The sequence below is a fragment of the Microtus oregoni genome, unplaced genomic scaffold (assembly GCF_018167655.1).
Source record: "Microtus oregoni isolate MIOR12 unplaced genomic scaffold, Mior012 000050F_ref0000143, whole genome shotgun sequence".
In the NCBI taxonomy this organism is placed as follows: Eukaryota; Metazoa; Chordata; class Mammalia; order Rodentia; family Cricetidae; genus Microtus; species Microtus oregoni.
In genome coordinates, this window is record NW_024543256.1 from 15383239 (window position 1) to 15396423 (window position 13185).

General features: G+C 40.6%; 1 protein-coding gene across 1 annotated transcript in view; it reads left to right on the top strand.

Moving 5' to 3' along the window:
• Positions 1-13185, top strand: part of LOC121437119 (collagen alpha-5(IV) chain-like) — a 191883-nt gene that overhangs the window by 66075 nt on the left and 112623 nt on the right.

Genomic DNA, 13185 nt, shown 5'->3' on the forward strand with positions numbered 1-13185 from the left:
TAAGATCCATCCTGTTATCTTTTTCTCCACTCATTTCCAATGCCATCATCGTTATGCAGGAGTCATGCCTGATTTGTCGTTTTATTTATCATGATTTCAATTGTGTGAAGCCAGCCACTGTCTGAAAATAATAAGCTGAAAAGTTATTAAAATTAATGATTTATTGGTTTTAAAGAACTTATTAAAATATACTGCTATACTTGTTTCATATTATCCTTAGTTATTGTTAAGTTCTTACAATGTCTATACATTTTGCTATATCTGTGTTTTGGTTTGTTGCTGTGTTCTGTGACTCGTACACTGAGTTTAATTTCAAATTTTATTTGTTTCTCTCAGTGTGCCCATGTCTGTCCCTGTGTGTGTGTGTTTGTGGGTGGGTGGGTAGAGGGGGCTCACAGTTAAAAACATTTTAGTGAAGGCCCTTTGCAGACAGCATGGGTGTTGACCGCACTAAGATGGAAGCTTTTAAGAGGGTGGCTCTGGTTACCATCTTGAGTGCTGACCTCAGCAAGATTGTAGCCACCATGAGACATATTTTCAAGGTCCATTTTGTTCTCTGTCTCCTTGCTTCTAGATGGCCACAATTTAATATCAATATCTCCAGATTGAGGCAATACACTCTACATGCAAAGAAAAACACCATAATCATTTAGCTTCCAGTCTTGGGTAAGGGGGAAATAAAGAAAAGAAAAGGAAAGAAATGAAAGGAGAAGAAAAGGGTACTGGAGAGACGACTTGGTGGTTAAGAGCACTGTTCTTCAGGGGAATTGGTTTCAATTCCGAACACCTACATGGCAGCTCACAACTGTTTATATATTCAAGATCAAAAACTGTCTCAAAAACATACATTTAGGAAAAGCAACGAGAAAATAAACATAAATAAAAGCCAGGTGATTGTGACGCACATCTTTAATCAAAGCATTTGGGGGCAGATGCAGGCTGATACCTGGGAGTTCGAGGCCAGCCTGGTGGCGGGCAGGGAAGGTGTCATATTTCAGAACATATCAGTAACTGCACTTAGCATACAGTCAACTCTCTTTTTCACTTTATTTTATTTTTATTTGAGACAGTGCTTTCAGTTGTATAGGACTTAGTTTAATTTCAAATTCTTAAAGATTTTTTTATAATTTATTTAACTTTATTTGACGTGCAATGGTGTGAATGTGTCAGATTACCCTGTGTACATGGAAAAAATAAACAGCATACATAAGTTTGGGTACTTCCCAGTTTCAGGTACCTATGTGGGATCTTATAAATTATCCTCTTTGGATAAAGATTGGCTTCTGTATACCAAAATCATATGAACTTCCTTTCTGATAATCTTCCAGTATTCAGTTTATTCAAATCTAAGACTCAAACTATTTTAATAATTGAAACTTATGCTTCACTTTCATATCTGACTGGTGGAGGCTCCACTCACTTCTTTCTTTTTACAGTTCTTTTTTTTTATTGCGAAAAGAAGAAAAAAAAACATAAACAAAAAACAAGTTTCCACCTCCTCCCAGCCTCCCATTTCCCTTCCCCTCCTCCCACCCTTCTCCCCCTCCTCCCACCCTTCTCCCCCTCCCCCCACTCCTCTCCCCCTCCCTCTCCAGTCCACAGAGCAGTCCAGGTTCCCTGCCCTGTGGTAAGTCCTAGGTCCTCCCCCCTCCGTCCATATCTAGGAAGGTGAACATCCAAACTGGCTAGGCTCCCACAAAGCCAGCACATTAAGTAGGATCAAAACCCCCTGCCATTGTCCTTGGTGTCTCATCAGCCCTCATTGTTCGCCATGTTCAGAGAGTCCGGTTTTATCCCCTGCTTTTTCGGTCACAGTCCAGCTGGCCTTGGTGAGCTCCCCGTAGATCAGCTCCTCTGTCTCAGTGGGTGGATGCACGCCTCGTGGTCCCGAATTCTTTGCTCATGTTCTCCCTCCTTCTGCTCCTCCTTGGGACCTTGGGAGCTCAGTCCAGTGCTCCTGTGTGGTTCTCTGTCTCTGTCTCCATCCATCACCAGATGAAGATTCTATGATGATATGCAAGATATTCGTCAGTATTGCTCTAGGATAGGGTCATTTCAGGTTCCCAATCCTCAGCTGCCCAAGGAACTAACTGGGAACCTCATCTTGGGCACTAGGGAGCCCCTCTAGGGTCAAGTCGCTTGCCCACCCTAAAGTGGCTCCCTTAACTAAGAATTGTGGTTCCGTGCTCCCCTATCCACCTTTCCTTTATCCCAATTCTCCCGTTTCCCAGGTCCCCCCTCCTTCCCTTCTACCTTTTCTCTCCCCATCTCCCCTTACCCCCATCCCACCCCCACCCCCAAGATCCCATTTTCTCCCCGGAAATTTGGTCTACATCCCTTAGCCAAGAGGACAACTATATGTTTTTCCTTGGGTTCACCTTCTTACTTAGCTTCTTTAGGTTCACCTCTTGTAGACTCCGTGGTCCTTATTTATGGCTAGAAACCAATTATGAGTGAGTACATCCCATATTCATCTTTTTGGGTCTGGGACACCTCACTCAGAATAGTGTTTTCTATTTCCATCCATTTGCATGAAAATTCGAGAAGTCATTGTTTTTTACCGCAGCGTAGTACTCTAGCGTGTATATATTCCATACTTTCTTCATCCATTCTTCCATTGAAGGGCATCTAGGTTGTTTCCAGGTTCTGGCTATTACAAATAATACTGCTATGAACATAGTTGAACAAATGCTTTTGTCATATGATAAAGCATCTCTTGGGTATATTCCCAAGAGTGGTATTGCTGGGTCCAGGGGTAAGTTGATCCCGAATTTCCTGAGAAACCAAAACACTGACTTCCACAGTGGTTGCACAAGATTGCATTCCCACCAGCAATGGATGAGGGTACCCCTTCCTCCACAGCCTCTCCAGCAAAGGTTGTCCTTGGTGTTTTTGACTTTAGCCATTCTGACAGGTGTAAGATGGTATCTCAAAGTTGTTTTGATTTGCATTTCCCTGATTGCTAAGGAAGTTGAACACGACCTTAAGTGTCTTTTGGCCATTTGAACTTCTTCTGTTGAGAATTCTCTGTTCAGTTCAGTGCCCCATTTTTTAATTGGGTTAATTAGCATTTTAAAGTCTAGTTTCTTGAGTTCTCTATATATACTTTGGAGATCAGACCTTTGTCTGTTGTGGGGTTGGTTAAGATCTTCTCCCAGTCAGTAGGTTGCCTTTGTGTCTTAGTGACCATGTCCTTTGCTTTGCAGAAGCTTCTCAGTTTTAGTAGGTCCCATTTATTCAATGTTGCCCTTAATGTCTGTGGTTCTGGGGTTATACATAGGAAGCGATCTCCTGTGCCCATCTGTTGTAGGGTATTTCTCACTTTTTCTTCTATCAGGTTCAGTGTGTTCGGGCTGATATTGAGGTCTTTAATCCATTTGGACTTGAGTTTTGTGCACGGTGAAAGATATGGGTCTATTTTCATTCTTCTACAGGTTGACATCCAGTTGTGCCAGCACCATTTGTTGAAGATGCTTTCTTTCTTCCATTGTATACTTTTAGCTCCTTTATCGAAAATGAGGTGTTCATAGGTTTGTGGGATAAAATCCGGGTCTTCTATACGATTCCATTGGTCGACTTCTCTGTTTTTATGCCAGTACCACACTGTTTTCATTACTGTAGCTCTGTAATAGAGTTTGAAGTCAGGGATGGTAATGCCTCCAGAAGATCCTTTATTGTATAGGATTGTTTTGGCTATCCTGGGTTTTTTGTTTTTCCATATAAAGTTGATTATTGTCTTCTCCAGATCTGTGAAGTATTTTGATGTGATCTTGATGGGGATTGCATTGAATCTATAAATTGCCTTTGGTAGAATTGCCATTTTTACTATGTTGATCCTCCCAATCCAAGAGCAAGGGAGGTCCATCCATTTTTTGGTATCCTCTTCAATTTCTTTCTTCAATGCCTTAAAGTTCTTGTCAAATAGATCTTTCACTTCCTTGGTTAGATTTACCCCAAGATATTTTATGCTGTTTGTGGCTATCGTGAATGGTGAAGCTTCTCTGATTTCCCTCTCTGCTTCCATATCCTTTGTGTATAAGAGGGCGACTGATTTTTTGGAGTTGATCTTGTATCCTGCCACATTACTAAAGGTGTTTATCAGCTGTATAAGTTCTTTGGTGGAGTTTTGGGGGTCGCTTATGTACACTATCATATCATCTGCAAATAACGGAAGTTTAACTTCTTCCTTTCCAGTTCGAATCCCCTTGATCCCATTATGTTGTCTTATTGCTATTGCTAGAACTTCAAGCACTATATTGAAGAGGTATGGCGAGAGTGGACAGCCTTGCCGTGTTCCTGAGTTAAGTGGGATGGCTTTGAGTTTCTCTCCGTTTAATTTGATGTTAGCTGTCGGCTTGCTGTATATAGCTTTTATTATATTTAGGTATGACCCATGTATCCCTAATCTCTCCAAGACTTTTAACATAAATGGATGTTGAATTTTGTCAAATGCTTTTTCAGCATCTAATGAAATGATCATATGGTTTTTTTCTTTCAGTTTATTTATATGCTGGATTACATTGAAAGATTTTCGTATGTTGAACCAGCCCTGCATCTGAGGAATGAAGCCTACTTGATCATAATGGATAATTTTTCGGATGTGTTCTTGGATTCGATTTGCCAGTATTTTGTTGAGGATTTTTGCGTCGATATTCATGAGTGAGATTGGCCTGTAGTTCTCTTTCCTGGTTGAGTCTTTGAGTGGTTTTGGTATCAGAGTAATTGTGGCTTCATAAAAGGAATTTGGTAATGACCCTTCTGTTTCTATATTGTGGAATACATTAAGGAGTATAGGTATTAGGTCTTCTTGGAAGTTCTGGTAGAATTCTGCATTGAAACCATCTGGTCCTGGGCTTTTTTTGGTAGGGAGGTTTTTGATAACAGCTTCTAATTCTTCGTGACTTACAGGTCTGTTTAGATTGTTCACCTGGTCCTGGTTAAATTTTGGTAAATGGTATTTATCTAAAAAAGCGTCCATTTCTTTTTCATTTTCCAGTTTTGTGGCATACAGGCTTTTGTAGTAAGATCTAATGACTCTCTGAATTTCCTCTGTGTCTGTGGTTATGTCCCCCTTTTCATTTCTGATCTTATTAATTTGCGTGTTCTCTCTCCTTCGTTTGATTAGTTTGGATAGGGGTTTATCAATCTTGTTGATTTTCTCCAGGAACCAGCTTTTTGTTTCATTGATTCTTTGGATTGTTTTCTGTGTTTCTATTTTGTTGATTTCAGCCCTCAATTTGATTATTTCCAGTCTTCTACTCCTCCTGCTTCTTTTTTTTTCTAGAGCTTTCAAGTGGGCTGTTAAGTCTCCAGTATGTGCTTTCTCTGTTTTCTTTAGGTGGGCACTTAGTGCTATGAACTTTCCTCTCAGGACTGCTTTCATAGTGTCCCATAAGTTTAAGTATGTTGTTTCCTTATTTTCATTGAATTCAAGGAAGACTTTAATTTCTTTCTTTATTTCTTCCTTAATCCAGGTATGGTTCAGTAGTTGACTGTTCAGTTTCCATGAGTTTGTAGGCTTTCTGGGGGTAGCATTGTTGTTGAATTCTAACTTTAATCCATGGTGATCTGATAAGACACAGGTGGTTACTAATATTCTTTTGTAACTGTGTAAGTTAGCTTTATTACCAAGTATATGGTCAATTTTCGAGAAGGTTCCATGAGCTGCAGAGAAGAAGGTATATTCTTTCCTCTTTGGGTGGAATAATCTATAGATGTCTGTTAAGTCCATTTGCTTCATTACCTCCATTAATTCTCTAATTTCTCTGTTAGGTTTCTGTCTGATTGACCTGTCCATTGGTGAGAGAGGAGTGTTGAAGTCTCCTACTATTAGTGTGTGCGGTTTGATGTCTGCCTTGAGTTTTAGTAATGTTTCTTTTACGTACGTGGGTGCTTTTATATTAGGGGCATAGATATTCAGGATTGAGACTTCTTCCTGATGAATTGTTCCTGTTATGAGTATAAAATGTCCCTCTCCATCTCTTCTGATTGATTTAAGTTTGAAGTCAACTTTGTTAGAAATTAGTATGGCCACACCTGCTTGTTTCTTAGGTCCATTTGCTTTATAAGCCTTTTCCCAGCCCTTTACTCTGAGTAGGTGCCTGTCTTTGTGGTTGAGGTGTGTTTCTTGTAAACAGCAGAATGTTGGATCCTGTTTTCTTATCCAATCTCTTAGCCTGTGCCTTTTTATAGGTGAGTTGAGCCCATTGATATTAAGTGATATTAATGACCAGTGGTTGTTAACTCCGGTCACTTTTTTAGTAGTAGGGTTTGTGTGTTTTCCTTCTTTGATTTGCGCTGGTGAAGAGTCTCTAGATGTCTGAGTTATTGTGGTCATTGTTGGACTCCTTGGTTAGTGATTTTCCTTCTATTATTTTCTGTAAGGCTGGATTTGTGGCTACGTATTGTTTAAATTTGTTTTTATCCTGGAAAATTTTGTTTTCTCCATTTATAGTGAATGAAAGTTTGGCTGGATATAGTAGTCTGGGCTTGCATCCGTGGTCTCTTAGTTTTTGGAGAACATCTATCCAGGACCTTCTGGCTTTCATGGTTTCCATAGAGAAGTCAGGTGTAAGTCTGATAGGTTTACCTTTATAAGTAACTTGGCCTTTTTCCTTTGCGGCTCTTAATATTCTTTCTTTATTCTGTATATTTTGTGTTTTGATTATTATATGGCGAGGGGATGTTTTCTTTTGATCCAGCCTATTTGGTGTTCTGTATGCTTCTTGAACCTTCTTAGGTACATCTGTCTTCAGTTTGGGAAAGTTTTCTTCTATAATTTTATTAAGTATATTTTCTGTACCGTTGAGCTGCACTTCTTCTCCTTCTTCTACTCCAATTATTCTTAGGTTTGGTCTTTTTATTGTGTCCCATATTTCCTGAATGTTTTGTGATGAGAGTTTGTTGGACTTGCTGTTTTCTTTGATCAGAGTGTTTATTTTCTCTATGTTATCCTCAGAATCTGAGATTCTTTTTCTATCTCTTGTATTCTGCTGGTTATACTTGATTCTGTAGTCTCTATTCGTTTACCTAGATTTTCCATGTCCAGCCGGCCCTCTATTTGTGTTTTCTTCTTTGCCTCCATTTCAGTTTTCAAGTCATGAACTGTTTCCTTTATCTGCTTGATTGTTTTTCCTTGGTTTCCTAGGGTATCATTCACTGATTTACTCAATTCCTCGAACTTTCTATTATACTTCTCATCCATTTCCATAAGGGCGTTTTTTATATGCTGTTTAAGGGTGTCAATCACTTTCATGAAGTCAGTTTTTTCTACTTCTTCTTGATTAAGGTGTTCACGTCCTCCTGTTGTGGGGTCACTGGCTTCTGGTGGTTTCGTGTTGTTTTTCAGATTGTTGGGAGAATTCCTGCATTGGCGTCTGCCCATCTCTTCCTCCCAATACTCCCCTTTGGATCTTCTTTTACAGGATCAGGTCTTCTTGCCCACTGATGTACCTTCCCAGTGATGTCACTCCCCAGAGATGTTTCTCCACAATGATGTTTCACTCGGTGCCCAGATCGAAACTCCACGCTGCCTGGTTAGCTCGCAAACAAAGGGCCCACCCCGCTCGCTGCGGGCAGGCTATGGGAACAAAGGAGCTACCGGCCACCCCTTTGTCCTCCTGGTTCGGTCCCAGCGTCCTAGCAGGCTGGGCAGGGAGGCGCTATGCCCCAAAGGAGGGAGAGAGGGAGGGAGACAGGGGGTGTGGGGATCTGGATGTAAGCTGAATGGGATAGGAATAGAGAGGCGGTTTGGGCAGTATAGCCCCTGTAGGATGGCCTGGAAGTGTGGGCGGGCTGAGGTATGTTCCCAGCTGCCGCAGCACTCACTCACCACAATGATGTTTCACTCGGTCTCTTTTTACAGTTCTTTATCCTCAAAGAGATTGCTGAGTTTTTTTTTCCATATAAACTTTACAGCTGCCATCTAAATCTATTTTCTTTCTTTTTTTTTTACATATTGCAGGACTCCTCATATTTTTTTTTAACTTTTTTTTATTGAGAAAAGAAAAAAAAAACAAATTTCCTCCTCCTCCCAGCCTCCCATTTCCCTCCCCCTCCTCCCACCCTTCTCCCCCTCCCCCACTCTTCTCCCCCTCCCTCTCCAGCCCAAAGAGCAGTCAGATTTCCCTGCCCTGTGGTAAGTCCTAGGTCCTCCCCCCTCCGTGCATTTCTAGGAAGGTGAACATCCAAACTGGCTAGGCTCCCACAAAGCCAGCACATTACGTAGGTTCAAAACACCGTGCCATTGTCCTTGGGTTCTCATCAGCCCTCATTGTTCGCCATGCTCAGAGAGTCCAGTTTTATCCCATGCTTTTTCAGTCACAGTTCAGCTGGCCTTGGTGAGCTCCCCAAAGATCAGCTCCACTGTCTCAGTGGGTGGGTGCTCCCCTCGTGGTCCCGACTTCTTTGCTCATGTTCTCCCTCCTTCTGCTCCTCATCGGGACCTTGGGAGCTCAGTCCAGTGCTCCAGTGTGGGTCTCTGTCTCTGTCTCCATCCATCACCAGATGAAGGTTCTATGATGATATGCAAGATATTCGTCAGTATTGCTCTAGGATAGGGTCATTTCAGGTTCCCCATCCTCAGCTGCCCAAGGAACTAACTGGGTCTCTCGGCTTGGGTATCTGGGAGCCACTCTAGGTTCAAGTCTCTTGCCAACCCTAAGGTGGCTCCCTTAACTAAGAACCGTGCTTCCGTGCTCCCCCATCCAACCTTCCTTCATCCCAATCCTCCCCCTTTCCCAAGCTCCCCCCATTCTCCCCCTCTCCCCCCTCTCTCCCCATCTCCCCTTACCCCCATCCCACCCCACCCCCAAGATCTCAATTTTCTCCCCGGCAATTTTGTCTACTTCCCATAGCCAAGAGGGCAACTATATGCTTTTCCTTTGGTTCACCTTCTTACTTAGCTTCTTTGGGATCACCAAGTGTAGACTCCATGACCCTAGTTTATGGCTAGAAACCAATTATGAGTGAGTACATCCCATGTTCATCTTTTTGGGTCTGGGACACCTCACTCAGGATAGTGTTTTCTATTTCCATCCATTTGCATGCAAAATTTGAGAAGTCATTGTTTTTTAACGCAGCATAGTACTCTAATATGTAGATATTCCACACTTTCTTCATCCATTCTTCCATTGAAGGGCATCTAGGTTGTTTCCAGGTTCTGGCTATTACAAATAATACTGCTATGAACATAGTTGAACAAATGCTCTTGTCATGTGATAGGGCATCTCTTGGGTATATTCCCAGGAGTGGTATTGCTGGGTCCAGGGGTAAGTTGATCCCGAATTTCCTGAGAAACCGAAACACCGATTTCCAAAGTGGTTGCACAAGATTGCATTCCCACCAGCAATGGATGAGTGTTCCCCTTCCTCCACAGCCTCTCCAGCAAAGGCTATCATTGGAGTTTTTTATTTTAGCCATTCTGACAGGTGTAAGATGATATCTCAAAGTTGTTTTGATTTGCATTTCCCTGATTGCTAAGGAAGTTGAGCATGACCTTAAGTGTCTTTTGGCCATTGAACTTCCTCTGCTGAGAATTCTCTGTTCAGTTCAGTGCCCCATTTTTTAATTGGGTTAATTAGCATTTTAAAGTCTAGTTTCCTGAGTTCTCTATATATTTTGGAGATCAGACCTTTGTCTGTTGTGGGGTTGGTGAAGATCTTCTCCCAGTCAGTAGGTTGCCTATTTGTCTTGGTGACAGTGTCCTTTGCTTTACAGAAGCTTCTCAGTTTTAGTAGGTCCCATTTATTCAATGTTGCCCTTAAAGTCTGTGCTGTTGGGGTTACACATAGGAAGCGATCTCCTGTGCCCATCTCCTGTAGGGTACTTCCCACTTTCTCTTCTATCAGGTTCACTGTGTTCTGACTGATAGTGAGGTCTTTGGTCCATTTGGACTTGAGTTTTGTGCATGGTGATAGATATGGGTCTATTTTCATTCTTCTACAGGTTGACATCCAGTTATGCCAGCACCATTTGTTAAAAATGCTTTCTTTCTTCCATTGTATACTTTTGGCTCCTTTATCAAAAATGAGGTGTTCATAGGTTTGTGGGTTAAAATTCGGGTCTTCTATACGATTCCATTGGTCAACTTCTCTGTTTTTATGCCAGTACCACACTGTTTTCATCACTGTAGCTCTGTAATAGAGTTTGAAGTCAGGGATGGTAATGCCTCCAGACAATCCTTTATTGTATAGGATTGTTTTGGCTATCCTGGGTTTTTTGTTTTTCCATATAAAGTTGATTATTGTCCTCTCAAGATCTGTGAAGAATTTTGATGGGATCTTGATGGGGATTGCATTGAATCTATAAATTGCCTTTGGTAGAATTGCCATTTTTACTATGTTGATCCTCCCAATCCAAGAGCAAGGAAGGTCCTTCCATTTTCTAGTATACTCCTCAATTTCTTTCTTCAATGCCTTAAAGTTCTTGTCAAATAGATCTTCCACTTCCTTGATTAGAGTTACCCCAAGATATTTTAGGCTGTTTGTGGCTATCGTGAAAGGTGAAGCTTCTCTGATTTCCCTCTCTGCTTCCATATCCTTTGTGTATAAGAGGGCGACTGGTTTTTTGGAGTTTATCTTGTATCCTGCCACATTACTAAAGGTGTTTATCAGCTGTAAAAGTTCTTTGGTGGAGTTTTGGGGGTCGCTTATGTACACCATCATATCATCTGCAAATAACGAAAGTTTAACTTCTTCCTTTCCAATTCGAATCCCTTTGATCCCCTTATGTTGTCTTATTGCTATTGCTAGAACTTCAAGTACTATATTGAAGAGGTATGGCGAGAGTGGACAGCCTTGTCGTGTTCCTGAGTTTAGTGGGATGGCTTTAAGTTTCTCTCCATTTAATTTAATGTTAGCTGTCGGCTTGCGGTATATAGCTTTTATTATATTTAGGTATGACCCTTGTATCCCTAATCTCTCCAATACTTTTATCATAAAGGGGTGTTGAATTTTGTCAAATGCTTTTTCAGCATCTAATGAAATGATCATATGTTTTTTTTCTTTCAGTTTATTCATATGCTGGATTACATTGATAGATTTTCGTATGTTGAACCAGCCCTGCATCCCTGGGATGAAGCCTACTTGATCATAATGGATAATTTTCCTAATGTGTTCTTGGATTCGGTTTGCCAGTATTTTATTGAGGATTTTTGCATCGATGTTCATGAGTGAGATTGGTCTATAATTTTCTTTCTTGGTTTTGTCTTTGTGCGGTTTTGGTATCAGAGTAACTGTAGCTTCATAAAAGGAATTTATTATGACTCTTCTGTTTCTATATTGTGAAATACATTAAGGAGTATAGGTATTAGCTCTTCTTGGAAGTTCTGGTAGAATTCTGCATTGAAACCATCTGGTCCTGGGCTTTTTTTGGTAGGGAGGTTTTTGATAACCTCTTCTAATTCTTCGCGACTAACAGGTCTTTTTAGATTGTTCACCTGGTCCTGGTTTAACTTTGGTATATGGTATTTATCTAAAAAAGTGTCCATTTCCTTTACATTTTCCAGTTTTGTGGCATATAGGCTTTTGTAGTAAGATCTAATTATTCTCTGAATTTCCTCTGTGTCTGTGGTTATGTCCCCCTTTTCATTTCTGATCTTATTAATTTGCAAATTCTCTCTCTGTCGTTTGATTAGTTTGGATAGGGGTTTGTCAATCTTGTTGATTTTCTCCAGAAACCAGCTTTTTGTTTCATTGATTATTTGGATTGTTTTCTGTGTTTCTATTTTGTTGATTTCAGCCCTCAGTTTGATTATTTCCAGTCGTCTACTCCTCCTAGGTGAGTCTGCTTCTTTTTTTTTCTAGAGCTTTCAGTTGGGCTGTTAAGTCTCCAATGTGAGCTTTCTCTGTTTTCTTTAGGTGGGCACTTAGTGCTATGAACTTTCCTCTTAGGACTGCTTTCATAGTGTCCCATACGTTTAAGTATGTTGTTTCTTTATTTTCATTGAATTCCAGGAAGACTTTAATTTCTTTCTTAATTTCTTCCTTAATCCAGGTATGGTTCAGTAGTTGACTGTTCAGTTTCCATGAGTTTGTAGGCTTTCTGGGGGTAGCATTGTTGTTGAATTCTAACTTTAATCCATGGTGATCTGATAAGACACAGGTGGTTACTAATATTTTTTTGTAACTGTGGATGTTTGCTTTGTTACCGACTATGTGGTCGATTTTTGAGAAGGTTCCATGAGCTGCAGAGAAGAAGGTATATTCTTTCCTATTTGGGTGGAATGTTCTATAGATGTCTGTTAAGTCCATTTGATTCATTACCTCCATTAATTCTCTTATTTCTCTGTTAGGTTTCTGTCTGATTGACCTGTCCATTGGTGAGAGAGGAGTGTTGAAGTCTCCTACTATTAGTGTGTGCGGTTTGATGGCTGCCTTGAGTTTTAGCAATGTTTCTTTTATGTACGTGGGTGCTTTTAAATTAGGGGCATAGATGTTTAGAATTGAGACTTCATCCTGCTGAACTGTTCCTGTTATGAGTATAAAATCTCTCTCTCCATCTCTTCTGATTGATTTAAGTTTGAAGTCAACTTTGTTAGAAATTAGTATGGCCACACCTGCTTGTTTCTTAGGTCCATTTGCTTTATAAGCCTTTTCCCAGCCCTTTACTCTGAGTAGGTGCCTGTCTTTGTGGTTGAGGTGTGTTTCTTGTAAACAGCAGAATGTTGGATCCTGTTTTTATCCAATCTCTAAGCCTGTGCCTTTTTATAGGTGAGTTGAGTCCATTGACATTAAGTGATATTAATGACCAGTGGATGTTAACTCCGGTCATTTTTTTAGTCGTAGAGTTTGTGTGTTTCCCTTCTTTGATTTGTGTTGGTGAAGGGTCTCAAGTTGTCTGAGTTATTGTGGTCATTGTTGGACTCCTTGGTTAGTGATTTTCCTTCTATTACTTTTTGTAAGGCTGGATTTGTGGCTGCGTATCGTTTAAATTTGTTTTTATCCTGGAAAATTTTGTTTTCTCCATTTATAGTGAATGAAAGCTTGGCTGGGTATAGTAATCTGGGCTTGCATCCATGGTCTCTTAGTTTCTGAAGTACATCTATCCAGGACCTTCTGGCTTTCATGGTTTCCATGGAGAAGTCAGGTGTAAGTCTGATAGGTTTACCTTTATAAGTAATTTGGCCTTTTTCCTTTGCAGCTCTTAATATTCTTTCCTTATTCTGTATGCTTTGTGTTTTGATAA